Source organism: Balaenoptera acutorostrata, chromosome 17, assembly GCF_949987535.1.
Source record: "Balaenoptera acutorostrata chromosome 17, mBalAcu1.1, whole genome shotgun sequence".
NCBI classification, from domain to species: domain Eukaryota; kingdom Metazoa; phylum Chordata; class Mammalia; order Artiodactyla; family Balaenopteridae; genus Balaenoptera; species Balaenoptera acutorostrata.
The window spans coordinates 20,511,290-20,533,330 of NC_080080.1; the positions used below are offsets into that span (position 1 = coordinate 20,511,290).

The following is a 22,041-nucleotide window of genomic DNA, read 5'->3' on the forward strand; positions in this document are numbered from 1 at the left end:
ATGAAATGCCTGTATTAGAAAAGAAAGAAGAAAGAGTTGAAATTGATTAATTAAAATTTTACCTTAAGAAGTTAGAGAAGGAAGAATACTAATCTCAAAGAGCTGAAATCAGTAAGACAGAAAACATACAGGCAATAAAGAAAATTAACAAAGGTAAAGCTGATTCTTTGAAAAGATCAACAAAAATTGATAAATGTCTAGATAGCCTGAATGAGGGAAAAAAAGAGCATCAAGTGAGAAATTGGGGATATCACTAAGTTTTCTACATTCATTAAAAGAGCAGAAAATATTATGAACAGGTTTATGCCCACATACTTAACAACTGAGATGAAATGGGCTAATTCCTTAAAAACTATAACTTACCAGTATCTGACTCAAGAAAGCTAGAAAATTTAAATAGCCATGGATCTCTTAATCAGTTAAACTTTTAATCAGAACTTCCCATAAAGAAAGCTTCAAGCACAGAAGGCTTTTTCCAATGAATTAAAACAGTCGAGAATTAGCAACCAAACTTTCACAAATTCTTTCAGAAAATAGAGAAAGGGGGAGCACTTCCAAACTCATTTTATGAGACCACACTAACCCTGATACCAAAACCTGACAAAGATATTACAAGAATGGTATGGTACAGACCAACATCCTTCATGAACATAAACCTACAAACCTTGACAAAATACAAGCAGGTTGAATCTCACAATAGACAAAAAGGATATTACATCGTGGTCATGTGTGCATAGGAATGTAAAGTTGATTCCATTTTTGAAAATCGATGTGATTCGTCATGTTAAAAGTAAATGAAGAAAGTCATATGATCATCTCATTAGATGCAGAAGGCTTCTGATTTCAGCTCTGATATGTAAAGAGCTTGGATGTCATCACTCTGATCCTTACCACAAGAAAAAGCTGGACACAGTGAGTTTCCTGGTAGTCTGGTGGTTAGGGCTCCATGCTCTTGCTGCCGAGGGGTTCAATCCCTGGTTGGGGAACTAAGATCCCACAAGCTATGCGGTGCAGCCAAAAAAAAAAAAAAGCTGGACAAACTGAGACCAGTGGGGTTTTTTTTTTTTTTTTTGGACCCATCAGAGAGCTGATGTCATAATGCAAATCACCCCCCTGAAATCTGGAGAATAGGGCACATGCAGGAGATACAGAACCCCAAAGACCTGCTTAGCTGGAACAGAGACAGACCAGTAATAATGGACAAAATATTTGGACACTTCACAAGGAAGGTAAAAGAATGGCCAATAAGCACATGAAAATATGCCCAGCAATATTAAGTCATCAGGAAAATGCAAATACAACCCAGTGAGATATCACTTTACACCCAGTAGAATGGCTGAAATTCAAAGGATTGGCAATACCAAGTGTTGCTGAAGATGTAGAGCAACTGTATCTCTTGTACACTGTTGTTGTGAGTAAATATGGTGCCACCAGATGCAGAAACTAAATTTCTTACACAGTTAATCACACACTTATTAGATGATCTGCCGTTCTGCTCTGAGATATTTACTCAAGAGAATCGGAAACATATGTTCATAAAAATTCCAGTCCACTCATATCCAAAAGAGCTTTACTCAGACAAAAATTTTAAACAACCCTTAGGTCCATCAAGAGTAGAATGGGTAAAACAAAGTGTGCTGTATTCACACCAGAAACAATGCAGAACAATACAAAGGAACCAACTACTGATGCATATGACAACATGAATGAATGTCACGTTGTACTCAGAGAAAGAAGTTAGAAAGAAAAGAACACACACAATGTGATTCCAATCATATGAAATTCTAAAACAACAAAATTAACTTACAGTGATGGCAGTGAGATCAGTGGTTACTTGCGGGGGTGTGTGTGGTGGGGTACTAGAAGGGAGATTGATATAAAGAGGAACAACAGAACTTTCTGTGCTGATGAAAATGCTTCGTATCTTTGTCACAGTTATCTATTTGGCACCTCAAATCTGTGAAATTTATTGTAAGCAAGTTATATCTCAAAGCTGGTTTTTACAAGCTTGTGTGCTTTCCAGATTTTCTAAAATGGACATACTGTTTTTAAAAGGAAAAAGTGAAAATGTCATCCTGCGTCTTTCCATACTAGCTATAGGATCATTTAGGTTAAAGGTAGTTAGGTGAGTAGATAGTTTTCTATTCATTTATCTATAATATATAGTTATAGATAATGAGATTGAGTTTGAAAATCCACTTTATGCATTTTTCACTGGAAGAATAATCAGATACCAGAACATTCTTATAAAGAAAGGTATAGTTTACCAGTTGTTGGAAGATGTACTGCTGAGGAAAGGAGAATAGTTCTCTTGTCTTATTGAGATTCTGCTTGTCTGAGCCTACATCTGTGCATCCAAGATACTTGTATTTCACAGATGAGTTAAATTTCAGAAAATATTCATTGCCATAGCATACAGTTGGCCCTTTTATATTTTACTCATTAATAGCTTTTCAATTAAAAACTACTCTCACCACCATTTTATAAACCAAAGGAATTTTAACCAAAAAAAGACCAAAAAACAAAAAACCCTCATGGTTCAAAAATGGAGTACATTTCACTTTAAGAAAAACATACATTGTTTTTATTTCTCCCATTTTCATCACAGATCAGTGCCACTTTGTTAAGTTAGTTAAGGAAACTACTGCTCTTGGGGACATTTATTCATATTCTAAATACATCATTTATTTAATATTAGAGATGGTATGTGGCAGGATAAGAATTGAAGTTGTCACCAAATGAACTATGTGTTGTTTCACAGATCAGAACAAGAACAAAAGGAATATACTTTTTTTAACCAGCAGCATAGACTTAAATACACCTCATACACTGCTCTCGTATCACCTACTGACTGGTCTCTGTAGAATTATTATAATCAAGGCTCCTCTCACAGGTGGGGAGGGTTGCTATGGTTACCAGTTTTCTCTTGGATGACCCTCCCCTCCTCTCATCACCTTCATAGGTTTTATAGTGTGGGAAACAGACTAAAGGAAAAGGCTTGCCTAGGTCCCACGGCCAGGAAATGGGGAGCTGGGGTCAGGAGCTAGCTTTCTAAACCCTTATTCCAGTGCCTGTCTCACTTACAAGATACCCTTTTCCCGGCCAGCACCAGATAGCAGAGCCACACCAAAGGCTTCTGAGACCTGAGAAATGCCAGTGCCAGCCAGAAGGAATCGCCTTACCAAAGTTGTAACCCTGGAGCAGTCCTGCTTTAGAAAACCCCTGACATCTTGAATAATGCCAGTTGTTTCTTGGAGGTTTTCTATGTGCAAGAGGCTCTGCTGAGAACTGTCCGCCTGTCGAGTACCTAGAACTGTCTGGAACCATTCAATGTTAGCAAATTGTAGCTCTCAATCTTGCAAGCTGTTACAGGTGAGGAAGCGAGGCCCAGACTTCAGTGGGCGACTCAAGCTGAGCGCTTTACATCAACAGGACCTACCACACAGGCTTGTTGGGAGGTGAAAGGAGTTAAAACATACTTAGAACAGTGCCAGGTACATTGTAGGGGCTCAATAAATGTTACCTGTCATCCTCATTATTGGTCTGTGTTTAGTAAGTGAGAAGCATTTAATGAGGACCACCATGGGCCCTGCACCATGCTCACCGCAGTGAGATAGAAAAGCAAGACACCACTGGTTCCATGGTGTCGGACCAGAAGGCACCTCCTCCTGTCTCCTGTTATTCACGTGAGTAAACAGAGGCCCGGAGCTAAACTGAGCTGTGCAAGGGCACACAAGTTCCTGGATTACCAGGAACTGTTAAAAGCTAAGTCACATTGCTATGGGACAACAGGAGACCCATTCTTAGGAAGAGCCCAGCAGGCTGCCTGGCTTAGAAATAATCAGAGTAGGGGCTCGAAACGATCAAGACTCCCTCTTAGTGAGCGTGTTTTTCCACTCCCAATTCCAGGAGCAGAGTGAAGGTTTTATAGCCACCAATTCGATCTCATACTTCCTTACTTTCAACCAGATCCAGCTTTTCCTTCTCTTCCCCCTCTTTATTCCACCTTTCCAGTTCCCTGTGAGAATGTCACATTATACTAAATCAAATACGACCAAAGGTCTAGCTTCCTTTGCTCCTGACTTTGAACACTGAGCTTTTTACCCTGTCAGAGAAATTAAGTCAATGAAGCACAACCTGTCCTGAGAAGTCCCTGTTTGCTTTTCAGCTTCTGCATCAATTTGATTCCTTTTCTCCTGATGGTTTTGTTAATGACTCTGTTTGGTTTTGCTTTTTACTTTGCGTGTTTTTAGAACATGCTGAAGTCAGATTGTAAAATTGGAGATCCCCTCCCCTTGGTTTCGCTCCCAATCCCTGTTTGAAAGTTACTATACCGTGTACTCCCTTCCTGTCGAGTCAGGTCTCCCATCCATCCACACAGAGCCCGGGTTGTATGCGCAGAGCCTCTATTGCTGCGTGCTTTTGGGGGATTGGGAATGAGCCCTTTTAGAGGCCATCTGCTAAGTGGACCGATGACTCTCCTCCTTCAGACAGCATTGTTTATGTTGATGCGCGTGAGGCTGTGCATTAACAGAGGGAACTGAAGCCCACACACGGGATTGATTCTCTTTAAGAGCCCGTGGCACTGTTTGCATGAAATACTCTTGTCCTTAAGAGGTCTTGGCCAATGTCCTTCTAGGCCATTTGTGTGTGGACTCTCATGTTCCTCATTCAGAGTTCCACTAGATATGTTTTCCAATTCCCATATTTATTTTAGGGTGACGTGGCTGTTAAGTGTTTAATGGCTCCTGACGAGCTTCATATCTTGGAAAGTTATGAAAGATGAGAGAAAGCAGGGGTGTGGAGACCTGTGATGGAGTCCCCTCCGCTGATGAGTTGCTGATGAGTCCCCTTGGCCAAGTCTAACCTCTCTGAGCCTCAGTTTCCCTTTCTCTAAAATAAAATTATGATAATGTACCTTACAAATTTGGTATCAGTTACTGTTGTTGTTGGTGGTCTATAACTGTGTGGACTCCATACAAAGGTTTGTAAGAAGCAGAGCATAGAAATTACTTTGCAGATTGTTAAGAATGATACAGATGTATATATATGTGTGTGTGTATATGCATATATATACATGTGTATGTGTAGTTCTTGTTTTACTGTTTAAGAGTATCTCAGTTCTCTAATTAGGGCCCTAAAAACTATCAACTTCAATTTCCCCAGCCCACCAAAATTTTGCTTTGCCCCAGGCCTTTTTTTTTTTTTTTTTTTTTTAATTTATTTATTTATTTTTGGCTGTGTTGGGTCTTCGTTTCTGTGTGCGGGCTTTCTCCAGTTGCGGCGAGCGGGGGCCACTCTTCATTGCGATGCACGGGCCTCTCACTGTCGTGGTCTCTCCCGTTGCAGAGCACAGGCTCCAGACGCGCAGGCTCAGTAGTTGTGGCTCACGGGCTTAGTTGCTCCACGGCATGTGGGATCTTCCCAGACCAGGGCTTGAACCCGTGTGCCCTGCGCTGGCAGGCAGATTCTTAACCGCTGCGCCACCAGGGAAGCCTTGCCCCATGCCTTTTTGAGTAGTACTAATTATTGCAAATAAATATCAACTTATCTCCCAAACAGGTACTTAGCATCAAATACTCCCAAGACATTTCTCTAGTAACTCAGAGCGTAAAGAATTCAGAAGATTTGATTCTTGATAATTAAGAAAATTATCATGATGTTAGGGAAAACCATATATTATTAAAAATATTTGGGTGTTTTCATGCCAGGCACTCCAATAAGTATTTTATATATATTTTTGTCTTCACAATAACCCCATAAGGTAATATTATTCCTATTTCACAAATGAGAAATATGAGACTCAGAAAACTTAGGTATCTTGTCTTATGTCATACAAGGCTAAAAATGGCAAAGTCAAGGATTTTTCCAGTGCCATCTGAATCCAAAGCTCATGTTTTGACTATGGAAGATAGCATCATACAAGTACAGGTGAGTGATACACAAAGGAAGGTTGGGGTAAATACCAAAGAGGACTTGAGAAGGAACTCTTATCTATGAGTCTGGTTTATTAGGAAATCTGCTTGGAGGAGGCTGAATTCGTGTACAATTTTAGAAGAGAAAGTCCCTGAAATATCAAATTGAATTTACATATTTTGTTTGATCCTGATAGAATTTTTTTAAATTATTTATTATTTTTGGCTGCGTTGGGTCTTCATTTCTGCACGCGAGCTTTCTCTAGTAGTGGCGAGCCAGGGCTACTCTTCATAGCAGTGCGCAGGCTTCTCATTGTGGTGGCTTCTTTTGTTGTGGAGCACAGGCTCTAGGCATGCGGGCTTCAATAGTTGTGACGCGTGGGCTTCAGTAGTTGTGGCGCACAGCGTAGTGCGTAGGCGTAGTAGTTGCTCCGCAGCATGTGGGATCTTCCTGGACCAGGGCTCAAACCCGTGTCCCCTGCATTGGCAGGTGGATTCTTAACCACTGCGCCACCAGGGAAGTCCCTGATAGAATTTTAGAAGAAAATATAACAGCTTCCAAGCCACGAACCTCACCACTCCCTGTTGCCTCAGACCATGCCTCTTTTTACGCTGTGTTAGACCTGCCTGAGCCTGAAAGCATTTGGGTTTCTGAATCCTGAGGAGGGAACAGTGAAGGAGGTGGAGATAGATCAGAGGGATAGATCGAGAGCTCCATTGGAGAAGGCCTGAGTGTCAGGTTGAAGAAATTAGATTTTCCTCTCTTGAGTGTCATTCAACACCCATCAGTGATAAAGCATTTTTCTAGATGAGTGAAGTGATAAGCTCAAAGCAGTCTTGGAAAAAAATCAAATGTGCGGATGAGACATCACCAATGTATGAGTTGTTGGCCCAGGTGGATTCTGAAGCTTTTTTCCCTTTCCCAGTCACCAGAGGTGGTTCCATGCCTAACTCCCTTTCCACAAAGCCCCCATCCCTCTCATTACTCTAAGAGTAGAGATCAGTAGTGATGAATTGTCTCAACATCCCTCCCTGCAATACTATCTGCGTTCTTACCCCTCCTTCACTGTTTCCTTTATGTCTCTGAGGGAAAAAAAAATCTCTGTGCCAAATCCAGTGCCCTAACCATACTCTTCTCCCTGCCCACCTACCCTTCCTCCTCCCACACCAGAATTTTATTCATCTGTTTTTCCCTTTCTTCTGGGTTTAGACATTTTGCCTCCACTTTTGCATTTCAGTTTGAAAACATGCTGTATCCTGTCTACATCCCCTCCTCACTATTCTTACTCGCATCTCTGTGGTCTAGGTTTTCCATCTTTCTCCTACGCAATCTCCCATGATCCAACTTTATGGCTCTCTAGGAAATCATTCTTTTGTCATTTTAAACCAGACTCAACCAGGTCACTTCCTGCATTTAAAAAAAATGAAATATGTGTGTGTATATATATATGTGTGTATATGTACATGTATGTATGTGTATATGTATATATGTATATAAATAAAACCTACTGGATGAAGCCCAGATTCTTAAGCTTGGCATAATCTTTCCTCATCTTCATTTTAGCCATTCCTTATATCCATCCTATTCCAAAACCTCAGCAGACCACTCTCGTTCTTGTCCCAATATTCACCTAGTGAACTTTTAGTAATTTTCAAGGCCTAACTCAAATTATTCCTCTCTTTCCCTGCATTCCTTGAACCTTTCCAAGCAGAATTCATTTTTCTCATTCTGTATTTTCTTTGCATTTTCTTTTTACAACAAATGACAGATATTATTGTTAATATTATAAGACTTATCATTTGGTTACACATTCATCTCCCCTCCACCAGCCCAGAAACTCCTCTAGGGTAGAAAGAGCATCTGATTTATCTTACCACCTATAGCTGTGTCAACCCAGTGCCTGGCATAAAATAGACATTTAATAAGTGTTGATTGGATTAAACTGAGTTTGTTCTTCCTTTGATAGGCTTAGCCCTGAATTTAAAGCCGTTCTTCATTTCCATTGATAAGAATATTTTGATTAGTCCTTCAGTTTCCTGATTTGCCTCCTTTTCATGAAACTCATCCTATCCTTTCCTATCTGCAACTTCTTATAATTACATTCCATTGATAATCAAGTCTCTCTTCCTGTCTCATTCTTGGAGAAACCCCATCTTACTTTTTTAAAAAATTCCAATTTTGAATCTGTACCAAGCCCGCAAATGCCATCTTTAAATGTATTGGAATGACAGACTCTCAAAATTTCGCAGGATCCAGAGTCCCATGTTTCCTTCAGACAGGTCTTCCAAAAGATGTTTTGGCAGGCTGTGTCTGGATCTCCGCTCAGTGCCAAGAGTGATTGTCACCATGTCGTGGAAGCTTGCTGGACCCACTGAAATTCAAGAGACAGGTGTTATTTTGTAGGGTGGAAAGAATATTCTTTATCTGAGAAGCTTCTGTTTAGGGTAGCAGGGCAGGAATACAGAATGTCACACCGTAGCTACATTTTGTGCTAGTTTGCCTGTGTTTCACAAGTAACAAAGCGTAATACAAATATAGCATTATGATTTCAGTCTTTCAAATGTCTGGACTTGGGTGCAACAGTGCTAGATTGAATCCCAGCCCTTCATGGCAAATTAGCAAACCCCAAACTACCTTAATGACATTGGTACTATCTCAGAGATTATAACTGACACAGAAGAAATGAGAACAGTGAGTGGCTAAAGTTGCTAATATGGAGCAATTTTGACTAACAAAATGGGCAGTTGCATTAGATAATAGTGGAATGATGTATCTTCTATAAAAGAAGTAGTTAATAATAGGTAGAGTAATATTTTTGAGAGTTTCCTAACATACAAGGAACAGTGTTAAGCACTTCTTATGCATTAATGACTCTAAGGAGAGTTATCCTTCTCTTTATATATGGGGAAAGTGGGCAGGGAGGTTCTGAATCCCTCAAGCTCACACAGCTAATAATGTGCAGTGGATAATCCAATATCAAGGGAAGGATTCTTCTGACCCAGGGGGTTGGCAAACTTTTTTTGGCAAAGGGCCAGATAGGGCCATTTGGTTTTACAGGCCATATGGTCTTCTCACAAGTACTGAACACTGCCTGTGCAGCAATGTAAATGAATGAGGTGGCTGTGTTCCAATAAAACTTTATTTACAAAAACAGGCAGCAGGTCAGATCTGACCCACAGGCTGTAGCCTGCAGACCCCTATTCCAACCTCCTCCTTCCTTCCTCTGCCCAAATATGTTTTCTCAGTGATGGTTATAAAAGAAATGTAGAAGCCATAGTTTTCAAAAACATGTATTACTTTTTTCCTTTTAGTATAGTCAATATAGAAAAATTAGAAAATACACACACAAAGGAAAAATATGTAAAATTCCCTTTTAATTCCAATATCCAGAAATAATCACTGGTACAAACATTTTGATGTGCGTCCTTTCAGCTTGTTGTCTCTGCACACACATTTGTAAGAAATGGCATTTTACCTTAGTGGAATAGCCTTCTCTTTTCCACTTAGAAATATATGGCAAATGCATTTCTATGTCAGTTGCTGAATGCAAGATATTTTCTTTGTCTGTTAATGGTTATTCTATGGATGTTGTGTATGTTTCCACTTTCCAGATAAATTGTTTATCTGGTCCCATATGCTTCTCTTTCAACACCCCTCCCCTCCCTGGCTATGCCTGTCCTATATTCTTAGTTCTGTGCTGAATTCTTCTTCCTCGTACTCTAACACACACACAGGCACGTGCAAAACACTGCACTTCCAAGCCCTTACTCTCCATGTCAGTAGCCATCAGTTGTGCAGTTGTGAGAGTCACAATTTTCTGTCTCTAGTGTTGGTACCTCTGATGTTGATCGGATTCCTTCACTGTTGCCCCGCTTGGGGCCAGCACAGTAGTGAAATCAACCCCGGAGGTAAATGGGCTCCAGAAAAATAGTCCATCTGCAAATCCCTCTCATTGTCCTCTATAGCTGCCACACTTGGGGGCAGCATAAATTCTTTGTTTTCTTTCTGTCGGCCTCCCTCTTCCCCAAGGCTGCTCCAGAAGGGGAGCTTGCACAGCTTTTCTTAAATTCATTAAATTTTCGGTGTCCTTCCCCAGTGGTTGGTACGCAGCAGGTAACACAAGACAGGAGGGCCTTAGAATTCCTTCCAGGGAAAGGATATACCACGAGAGTTTCAAAAGGTCGCATTTGCCACAGTGCCCTTCAGTCTTTCAAGGGATGCCGAGACATTTCTAGAAGGAGCTCATTGGGACAGCTTTAGTCATTCGGGAAGGATCTTAACTCCAAACCTGCCATTGGGTGGTAACTTCACAGTGCTGATCAGATGAGCACACAGAAAAAGGGGGACAAGATATAGTTACTTCTGGTTTTGCAAAATGTGCTCCTACTAAGTTCAGGTCAAAGATTAGTCTCTCTCCCAGCAAACGCAGAAGGCTACAGAGTGAAAGATGCGGTTATAGCTGAGTACAGACAAAAAGTGCCCCTGTAGAATATAAAAGGAAGACCACTTTGTTTCTCTAAACAGTGACTTGAATGTGTTCAGTTAACTATTCTGAGAATGTCCCCAGAATCTTATAGATTTTGTTACTCATAAGAAATTTCCCACTGATATTCGTATCACACTTGAAATTTATAAAGTGATATTTCACACACATTATCTCACCTCGGAACCCTGTTGATATAATATTAGTGTGAATCTCTTTTCAGATGAGGAATGTAAAACTCAGAAAAGAAAAATGACCCAGACCACATAGCCAGTAGATGGCAGTACTCAGCTCCTCTGACACCTAAGACTCCATTTCTGCTCCAGTCCAAGGCAATTCCACCTTCCTTACTGCCCTCATTCTGCCCTTGTTAATTAAATGCTAGGCACAGTCATATTTGTCTATTATAGAACATTCTGTGCTATTCTGTGCTACAGAACATGCAAACTATAGGGAAAGATTTTTGAAGCCAAGGAGAAGATTGTTTTAGCAGATTGAGAACTCTAGAATAATCTATATAGCCCAAGCATGGCTGTTCAAGATCACTTAATACCAAAACTACAATACTGTTCACCAAAAGACATTGTTACCTTTAACTAGAACTAGTAGAGAAAGGAAAATTACAATGAAACTCTTTTGAGATAATTAGTAAAATGTCAGGGACAGATGGACTTGAAACTATGGAAAAACATATGTTTTACTGATCATATTTTGGATGCTACAGTGGGAAAACTTGTCTCCTGATTGGAAAACTGTCCTTGTCATTTTTTTCTGCTTTTTATTGAAGAAATTGGCTGGCTTGCTTTTGGAAGTTTTTGTAGTCTGTGTCCTTCCCTCTTATTTATTTATTTATTTATTATTTTAAAAAAAATTTTGGCCGTGCCACGGGGCATGTGGGATCTTAGTTCCCCGACCAGGGATCGAACCCACCCTCCCACACACCCCCGCCCCCCCAACACTGGAAGCGCAGAATCTTTTTTTTTTTTTTTTGATTTATTTTTGCTGTGTTGGGTCTTAATTGCTGTGCGTGGGCTTTCTCTAGTTGCGGTGAGCGGGGGCTACTCTTCGTTGCAGTGTGCAGGCTTCTCATTGTCGTGGCTTCTCTTGTGGAGCACAGGCTCTAGGTGCACAGACCTCAGTAGTTGTGGCATGTGGGCTCAGTAGTTGTGGCTTGCGGGCTCTAGAGCTCAAGCTCAGTAGTTGTGGCACACGGGCTTAGTTGCTCCATGGCATGTGGAATCTTCCCGGCCCAGGGCTCGAACCTGTGCCCCTTGCATTGGCAGGCGGATTCTTAACCACTGCACCACCAGGGAAGCCCTGGAAGCACAGAATCTTAACCACTGGACCGCCAGGAAAGTCCCCCTGTCCTTCCCTCTTTATCACTTCTGGCTGTGCACATTTAAGTTAGATTTTCTTAGCACATTAAAAAAGAAAGGCTAACTATGGAGATTCCTTAAAAAACTAAACTACCATACGACCCAGCAATCCCACTACTGGGCATATACCCTGAGAAAACCATAATTCAAAAAGAGTCATGTACCACAATGTTCACTGCAGCTCTATTTACAATAGCCAGGACATGGAAGCAACCTAAGTGTCCATCGACAGATGAATGGATAAAGAAGATGTGGCACATATATACAATGGAATATTACTCAGCCATAAAAAGAAACGAAACTGAGTTATTTGTAGTGAGGTGGATGGACCTAGAGTCTGTCATACAGAGTGAAGTAAGTCAGAAAGAGAAAACCAAATACCATATGCTAACATATATATATGGAATCTTAAAAAAAAAAAAAAAAAAAAGGGTTCTGAAGAACCTAGGGGCAGGACAGGAATAAAGACGCAGATGTAGAGAATGGACTTGAGGACACGGGGAGGGGGAAGGGTAAGCTGGGACGAAGTCAGAGAGTGTCATGGACTTATATACACTACCAAATGTAAAATAGATAGCTAGTGGGAAGCAGCCGCATAGCACAGGGAGATCAGCTCGTTGCTTTGTGACCACCTAGAGGGGTGGGATAGGGAGGGTGGGAGGGAAACGGAAGAGGGAGGGGATATGGGGATATATGTATACGTATGGCTGATTCACTTTGTTATAAAGCAGAAACTAACACAGCATTGTAAAGTAATTTTACCGCAATAAAGATGTTAAAAAAAAAAAAAAGGCTAGGAAATGAACAGGTCTACTCTGCTGCCTGGAAGCAGTATCAATAGAAATGATTGTTGTATGAACCACTAAGGGTAAAACCAGGTCCGGTTCAGAAGGTAATGGATACTATAGCTACTGTCTTTGTAGCTACTTTATTTATTTATTTATTTATTTTTGGCTGTGTTGGGTCTTCGGTTCGTGCGAGGGCTTTCTCCGGTTACGGCAAGTGGGGGCCACTCTTCATCGCGGTGCGCGGGCCTTTCACTATCGCGGCCCCTCCCGTTGCGGGGCACAGGCTCCAGACGCGCAGGCTCAGCAGTTGTGGCTCACGGGCCCAGCTGCTCCGCGGCATGTGGGATCTTCCCAGACCAGGGCTCGAACCCGTGTCCCCTGCATTAGCAGGCAGACTCTCAACCACTGCGCCACCAGGGAAGCCCCTGTCTTTGAAACTTCATAGCTTAAAAGGATAGCTGTTATAATCATACCCTCATTTATTTGGAACCCACTACCTCTTAATTCACAAGAACTGGTCTAGCCCATCAAAATGACACATGGTAGGCATTGAAGAAACAGGGACTGAGTTAATGGCAGGCAGAAGAGATAGAAGAAAAGAAAAAGCTGACTAGAAAGGCCAGCTATGTGCTAGCCAAGTAAACTTGGGTAGGTCATACATCGAAATGGGGCTCCAGTTCCACATCTGCAAAACAATGGAGTTTGAATAGAAAACCTCTCAAGTGTGTTTCAACCATATGATTCTAAATCGGGTGTTTAACAGTTGAATATTAAATCTTTGTTAATAACAGGTTATTATGCAAGATGGCATGGTGAATTGCACTGCTCACTAATTTATCTAATTTTGTTTCAGTGCCCATTTATATCTTACAGTGTTTGAAAATAATATTTCTGTTGCACATATTCTGTAGTTTGGACCTTTAATCCTTAGGGGAAATCTTCCTTTTTTGATTCTAGCAGTTTGTTTACTTACTGAATATTTTATTTTTATCTCTGTTGAAGTTTAATTATTTACTGATTAACTACATAATTTGTAATTTATTATAAATTGCTAATTTACAAGTCATTCATTACCTGCTAATTGTTTAATTATCTTTAAATTAGTGCTCATTAATTTACTCAATAAACATTTGCTGAGCAATTACTAGATGGCCAGCTCTAGCAGAATGGAGACGCAAGCCCATGTGGGAAGGAGGTTGGGCTCCTTTAAAGAAGGAATTCACTGTCGCTTCTGGGAAACTGAATCTTCTTTAGTGCAACCATGTATGTTCACAACATCTCTTCATTAACCTAATTCCATTTAACTCTGTTTAAAAAAGTCCCCAAGAGTATGATATTTAGAAACTTTCATCTACAGTTGTTTCTAAGATTGGGCAAAGGAAAACACCTTTGATAATCCGTAAGACTGAAAAATCAAAATGAAGTTGATGGAATCATCAAAGTTAGATTTGTGTACTATATAGTCACAAATGATTTACATATATTACTCTTCAAGTAAATAGGAGTTAACTGTGTTTGAGGGATGAAAGAAAAGAGATGGACGGAGATATTGAAGGGAAAAACAAACATGGAAAAGTTAATGAGGTTAAATGAGGTTGAAGGATTATCCCATGATTCCCTTGTGTTGATTTTTCTAGGTGGTACTAAGTCAGGCTAATCAAGCGCAAATGAATGAAACTGTAAACCACGAGATCATTCGATTTTTCACATAGGACACTTCCTTCAATCTGGAATTTTGGCAGCTGCAACATTCAGTTCAACAGCCTAAATGTTATTTTAGATGAAACCAAGTCTTTGTTGTTTGATTCTGCCCGAGTTTAAAGATCTCCTTGATTCCAGCTGACTCCCTAGGGCATGTTAGAGATAGACTAAGTAAAAGTGTAACATCATTGATTATCCTTTGCCAGAATTTGAGTAACACACCCTGAATAAAATATTAATGCCTCTTGGCCTAAACTCTTTCCCAGATCTGATTAACTTATTACAATTATGGTTAATAAGAATAGTTGATGCTGTTAATAATAATATAATTATGAAGCTCATCACTTCATACAACATTTTCTCTCTGTCTTTCCCTACATTCAGCATTTAATGCCATCCTACTGTGACTTAGACGGACAGTGCATATTGCAAACTGCCTCCCTGATTGCAGTTTAAGAGGAACTATTAAACTATGATTGGCACTTCCCTGATCTAATAGAAAGAAAACCCTATTCTCCTTTCATAACACTGAGCATTGATGTCTTTTCTTCACTGTGCTGCATTTTTTCATGTCTCCAAAAACTTTAAAGGGAAGAGGGGAAAGCCACACTAGATAAATGAGAATATTGAGATAGTGTTAATGGAAGATCCCTTTGAGTCATCTGAGGCCTCAGGCACTGTTAGTCTGATGACGCCCTCTCCAGTTCTAGCACAAAACAGGCAGATCCTGACTTGTGAGTTGCCACTTCTGAGTGTGCATTGTGCCCTAGAGGTTTGCTTATTTGACTTCCGTGGTCAGATTGGTCAGCGCCTTCTTAACGCATACTTGGGAAAGGAGGCTGTCAATCCTAGAGGAGAATGGTTACTGAAGACGCTAGGCTACAACGAAATCTCATTCCTTCTAATCCTTTCAGAACCTCACAAGAGTCAAATTTATGGTGTGCTCATCTTGAACAAAAAACGCACTCTCCAAATTCTCATTCAGGCACAAAAAATGTTTTCCCGTTACTTGCAACCTTTTATCAAGAAGTGTATTTTCTCCCTCATGTCATTCTCAGAACACAAAGCAACTAATTATTGGTAACAGTCTACACACAAGAAAGTACTAGCTTAGAACAGGGTTATCTTCATTTTTATAGTGGTTTTTCCTCAAGTTTGTTGAAGGAGATGGGTCTTGGCTGGTGACAGGGCACACGTGGAGGTACAGTTTTTTATATATGTCTTATTTCACATGAAAGATACCAGTTAAATAATAAAATAGATGGAGGCCAAAAAAAAAAAAAAAACCTTTTGTAAAATAGTCTTTTTCAGAAATGTTTGTAAAGGATTTTTTTCTTTTGTCCTAAAAGAGTGCTTAGTCTTTTCTTCTGAAGGACAAGAGCTGGTGATGGAATTTTCCAGTTGAACTTTGCAGTTGGCCATGTAATTTTTCAGTTGAATTGTGCAGTTGTTTTGAGCTCCTCAAGGGGGAGCTTTCACACAAGCTAACTGTAGTCATAAACTCACCTCTGAGGTTCCTCTTGGACTTTTGGTGGGTACCTCCTTATCCATCCATTTAGTCCTGGTAGAAGTCTCCATATGCAAGTTTTACTGTTTTAATTGACATGAGGGAAGTGACAGACAGCCACGGACAGCCAATGATAATCTTTTAAAAAATTCTATCAAATTGTAAATTAATTGTTTTAGTTGTGAATTAATCAACTTCACTGCTAGGTGGTCCTACTATATGTAGGACACATATACATTACAGATGTGCTCTCTCTGGGCAGTGTCCTGCACTGGGTCAAGAAAGCAATGACAACTGGGCCTTAGACATGTACTTTTAATTAGAAAATTCTCTGTAGGGTTATTCAAACCTACCATGTCATACCGCCATATAAGCGTGACATTTTTTTATGGTTAATATGAAAGGGATTACTCTCATCCTTTAATAGATCTCAGGAGGTATTCCTCACCCCACCTCCAAACCATGTCCCTTCAACACAAATCTATTTCAGTGTGGATTACATATTTTATTCTCATTTTTAATGTCTGGATATAAGGACTGGGTAAGTCCTACTCAGACTCCTTTTTCAAAAATAAGAAGGATAAATTAATAACTTTGTTTAACCTCTACTTGGAGTTGAAATTGAAATAGATGGGGTATGTAGAAGAGTATGTAGACCTTATTTTTTTCCAAACAGATGCTGAAAGGTTATTTCCTATTGCTCCCTTTTTTTAAAGAAAAAAATTCAGGTATGATACATTGTCACTAAACAGTGATTTTTGACAGGTGATTATTTGCTCTAATTCAGCCTCCCCCTTTTCTTCCAAGGTAATTTCCCTGGGGAGGAAGTTGGGACAAAGAAAAGATGCAGAGTAACACTTCTCTTTATGATTCTTGGAAATATAATGCCCTTTCATGAGAAATACAACCATTTAGAGGGAAATGGTTCTTCTGTTTTAACTCTGAATACAGTGGGAGGATTTCTGTGGAAAATAAATATTTGCAAACCCTTTATGTAAGCATGCTTTAACCAAACACCTGGTAAATGTTGCACAGTTTATTAATGACTTGCAAAACCTCCAAGTTGGGAAATACAACTATGCCATTATGATCAGTCATTTGGCAGATAGTCAAGCCTGACAGCAATTGTTTAATACCTTTTTACCCATAAAGCCTCTGAGTCACTGAAAACATTCAAGATTTCAGAAGATTTCCCTCCCACCCCCCTGACCCTGCACCAAATTGCTCAATTATCTTCCATAAAAAGTTCTATTATTCTTTCAAATTTGAAGTAATAAAAAAGGACTGTAAGCAATGTTATAAAATGCATGTTATGTTGTCTCTACCTGTCTGAGACCCTTTCAAAAGCTATGGCATGTTCTTTGCTTTCTTTCTATATTCATTTAACACCTATTACATGCATGATATTAGATTATGTGCTGTAAGGGCTGGGAAGAAGGGTGAGAAGCAGTATGACATAAGATACCACCCTTCTGAGCTCCTAAAGTACTTCTGTGTTTCATTCTCCCCACCTGTGAGTTAAGTAGCATCGCAAAGCAATATACAGTTAATTGTCAAGAAGATGGTTCAAAAGGTGAATTCTCCAGGAATCCGGAGGTGAAGCTATCGTGGGATGGAGTGGTCTAAATTGATTCTGGGGTTACAGAATTTAAGCTAGACTGTTAAGAATATGTAGGATTAGGAAAGGCAGAAAGAGGGTGAAAGGGCATCACCAGATAGAATAGTGGTTTGAATATCCCAAGTGTTTTAGAGACAGTACACAAAACTGTGATTAGAAACTGTGGGGTTTTTTTGTTTGTTTGTTTAAGTATTTATTTATTTATTTATGGCTGTGTTGGGTCTTCGTTTCTGTGCGAGGGCTTTCTCTAGTTGTGGCAAGCGGGGGCCACTCTTCATCGCGGTGCACGGGCCTCTCACTGTCAAGGCCTCTCTTGTTGCGGAGCACAGGCTCCAGACGCGCAGGCTCAGTAGTTGTGGCTCACGGGCCTAGTTACTCCGCGGCATGTGGGATCTTCCCAGACCAGGGCTCGAACCCGTGTCCCCTGCATTGGCAGGCAGATTCTCAACCACTGCACCACCAGGGAAGCCCCCGAAACTGTGGTTTTTATTAGGAAAGTGCCTTGAAATAAAAATTCTTGTTGTACTGATTATCTCTTGTTACTAAAGGTATTACGTAGTACATGCTTACCCTCCAAAAGAGTGGCTTAAAACAAATATTTATTTAGCTCACAAGTTCACAGCTTAGTGATTTAGGCTAGATTTGATGAGCAGTGCTTCTGGTTTTAGCTGGGTTCATCCACTTTTCTGTGAGCCAGCTGGCTGTTCGTTTGCGTGGAACAGACTTGACTGGGATGGCAGGGACGAATGGGACCTCCGCCCTGCTGCCATGTCTCTCACCTGCCAGCAGGCTGGCCCAGCATATCTTCTCGTGGCAGTGGTGGAGGTGCAAGAGAAGAGAACCCCAATCTTACAAGTGCTGTCCAATCTTCTGCTTGAGTCACATTTGCTAACATTCCATTGACCAAAAGCAAGTCACATAGTGGGGTTCACAGGACCACCACACCGTGGAGTATGTCCTAGATATACACAGTGAACTGTGCCGGTTACCTATTGTTGCTTAACGAAATATTCCAAAACGTAGTCACTTCAAACACCACTTATTATACCTCACAGGTTCTGTGGGTTCAGAATTCAGGAAGGGCTTGGCTGACCTAGTCTTCTGATCCTCGTGACCTTAGTGGTACTCGTCTGGTAGATAGACTGTTCTGGATGATCCAGGGCAGCTTCACTCATATGTCTCATATCTTGGCTAGAAGTCTGGGCTCAGCTGGACTTTTGACTGTGCTTCATTCCAGCTTGATGAGGTCTTAGGGAGACTCAGAATCCTCACGTGGCACAGGCTTTTCCCAGGGCCAGCCTCCTGAAAGAACCCGGTGGAAACCGCATGGCCTTTTCTGACCGTGCAGTAAGCTCTGCTGTGCTCAAAGGTCAGAGCAGACACAAGCCCTCCCAGATTCCAGAAATGGGGACACAGACTTTATGGGAGGAGTATAAAAGAATTTGCAGACATGTTTTGAAACCACCATGGTCATTCCACAAACAACAAATTACTTACGTTTTCCCTGTGTGTGAATTATACTCAACCCCTCGTAAGACCCACCCATCCAAAGACCCATCCCATCATGGTATCAAGCTTAGGCACAAGGTCCAGCTTCTTATCTAAATCAGGTGCAGCTGAAACCCCCATCTATTCTTATCAGAATAGAATATTACTGTTACTTTTACCAATAAAATTTTCATTGGAATAAAAAGTACCAGTTTCACCATTTTCTTGGATTTCAAGAGCCATTTAACTTTCTCGTCTATTTTGTGTAAGTCAGTTTAGTTAAAAGTAAATGTTATAAGCTACAAAGCCGTTTACCTGGCACCTGTACATAGGGTATGTCCTAGTACACTGATCAGAATCCAGGGATGTGGGCAACACTGCTATCCCCCAAGCCTATGGAATTCTCACTTTTCTCTTGGGGATACTTTAAATACACCATAAGCTTCCAAATAACGGAGTCTTCTTTTTTAGGTAAAAAAAAATTATGAATATGGAGTCTTTTTCTTACCACACCCTAGGGTACAAACACACCATAATGAAAGCAATTGACATAGAGGACATTAAATAAATATTTGTTGCCTTAACAAGAGAAAGAGTCTGTCACAAAGTAGGGACTCAGTATTTGTTGAATGAAAAGGACATTGCTGTATCAGCAACAAAAACTAAATTGGAGAAATCTCAGTTGTTCTCAACAACTCATCTCCTCAATGATGGAGTCAAAACATTGTGAAAGATTGAAACTTATTTTCCTATAAAGTGCATTCCCACTGGAGGCTGACTTGAAAAATTAACTTTCGGTATCAGTGGAGATTAACAGCTTTTCCTCCTTTCTACACCCTTCCCATTTGTAACTTCTTCTTGATGCCTTGGGTTTTACGTTTCATAGCAGCCTCATAAATCATTTAATTCCCTTCAACAATTAGCTGAGTTGAGTTTGTACTATTAATATCTTTTTTGTTCTTTTTAATGAAAGAACTAAGGCATATTGAGTTGAAATTTCTTGCTTAAGGCCACCTAGAGCATCAGTAACCATGCTGGGATTAAATTTTTAAAACTCTTACAGGCTTTACCTGTGTTCCTTTAGCCACTATGGCCATTTGATCTTTGCTTGAAATAAAAGAATTCTTGATGATTAAATAAGTGGACTTTCTTTTAAATAAGCAAATAATGGAACTTTCAAAACTAAAAGCAGTTAGCCTAAAGAATTCAATAATACTATTTTATGGAATAGAGTTGCTACAAAACAGCCTATTAAGTTGGAAAAAACAAGACAGCAGACAATGATGGTTCTTCCGAATCCTTTTTAGGAAGGTGGAAGGTGAATATTTGACTGCTCTGTCTGTTGGTTGGTGTTAGAGTAGAAAGTTGAAGGAGTTCTCTTCTATCAACCCCCAGGTTTCTCTGCAAAGCAGAACACTTCTAACAGTGATGGTAGGTAGTGGTTGGATAGGGAAGGTTAGGATACTGGAGAATTCGGAATAGCAGTGGTGCAGATTCACAGAACTGTTGAGCAGGTCTGAGGGTCCAAGTGAAGAGATGGAGACTATGACTTAGATTGTAGTGGCTGTGGTCCACATTGGTGCAACTTCTCTCCAGTAATGTGTAGGTTGATAAGGCAGATGGTTGGTATGATCTTTGATTGGCGTTTAGCTGGTCTTTTGAAGCATAAGTACAAGGGATGCTGAATTTGAGGATATTGTCAAGGGAGTCTGCATGCAATTGAGTATAGGATTGGAGTAAGAAAGTGAACTCACATGGGAATTTATAGATGTGGGGAAAGGGGAAGTAGAAGACACTTGAGTGTGCATAAGGTTGAAGGACAGAATAGCCAGAGTGAGAGAACAACTGGGCAGAGAGGAGGTTGGTGATGAAGCTTGAACTTGAAGAACATGAATAATTCACAGTGATAACAAAGTCCAGAGTGCGGCTATCAGGGTGAGTGGCTGAAGTAGGGTAATAGTAGGATAGTAGATTCATTTATACAGTGGAGAGTAGGATTTGATGTAAAATTGAGTCTGAAATCCAGGTGTCATATTCCTCAAGGGATGTGTGTGATTGAGAAGGTGGATAAAGATAAGAGAGGTAAGAATGAAATTGGAGGGTGGCATAAACACCAAAGGAAAAGGATCTCTTTTATGAGAATAGAGTAATAATCTGGAAGTAGCCATAGGAAGCTCTTATCAGCAATCACCCAGATCACCTGTCTGTCCCTCTGGTGACATCTGTCAATGAGGCAAGGAGGCATTTCTAGTTGGTTATTTAGAAAATAATAAAAATTTAAAAATAAAGTTGAGGTTTTTGTCCATGCATTGTCCTTCCTGGTTTAATGAATACAGAAATACAGGGCTGACCTCCCTTTTCTCCCTTCAGAGTTTTCCCCTTAGTTTATTTTATCATTTTGTGATTTATTTTCCTTTAGGAATGCATTGTGTTTATTTTAACCTAATTGCCTCATAGGAAATATTGGAGCCAAGCATTTCAGGGAAGGCTTTGTATATTTTACTTCCTTAAGACTCTTTTCTGGTCAGAGGGAAATACTTAAATCTGGTTTAATCCAGCTTATATAACCTCGTTAAATCAACATTCCCCAGCCTCCTGAGGTCATTGAACCTTGTAGTATTCATCCATGGAAAATACTTTCCGTGACCGACCATAAAGACAAAACAAAAAAAAATGTCAGTAAGACTTGTTATCTCTTTGCACATAACGATTTCCATCGATTGTTAAAATTTATTAACAGGAAATACTTACTCCATCTAGCTTTCTTTATAGTCTGGAACATGATGGCTGAGAAAGAACGTAATAAAATCTGTGAAGTCATTAGTGGCAAGGACCAAAGGGCTTTCAGAATTGTTTTCCAAATTTTCAAATTCTAGGACAAAGTGGTTTATCTTTTCTTTCTTCCTCTCTCCCTCCCTCCCTCCTTCTCTCACTTCTTTCTTTCTTCCTTCGTTCCTTTCTTCCTTTCTTTCTTTCTCTTTTTCTTTCTCTCTTTCTTTCTCTTTCTGTTTCTTTTTCTTTCTTTCTTTCTTTCTCTTTCTTTCTTTCTTTCTCTTTTCTTTCTCCTCTCCTTTCCTTTCCTTCCTTTCCTCCCCTCCTCCCTTCCTTCCTTCCTTCCATACAGTAAAGCACCCAAATCTTAAATGTACAGTTCAATAAATTTT

General features: G+C 40.2%; 1 protein-coding gene across 5 annotated transcripts in view; it reads left to right on the forward strand.

The window, feature by feature from the left end:
* Positions 1 to 22,041, forward strand: part of SAMD12 (sterile alpha motif domain containing 12) — a 434,589-nt gene that overhangs the window by 191,702 nt on the left and 220,846 nt on the right. The window lies entirely within an intron of this gene.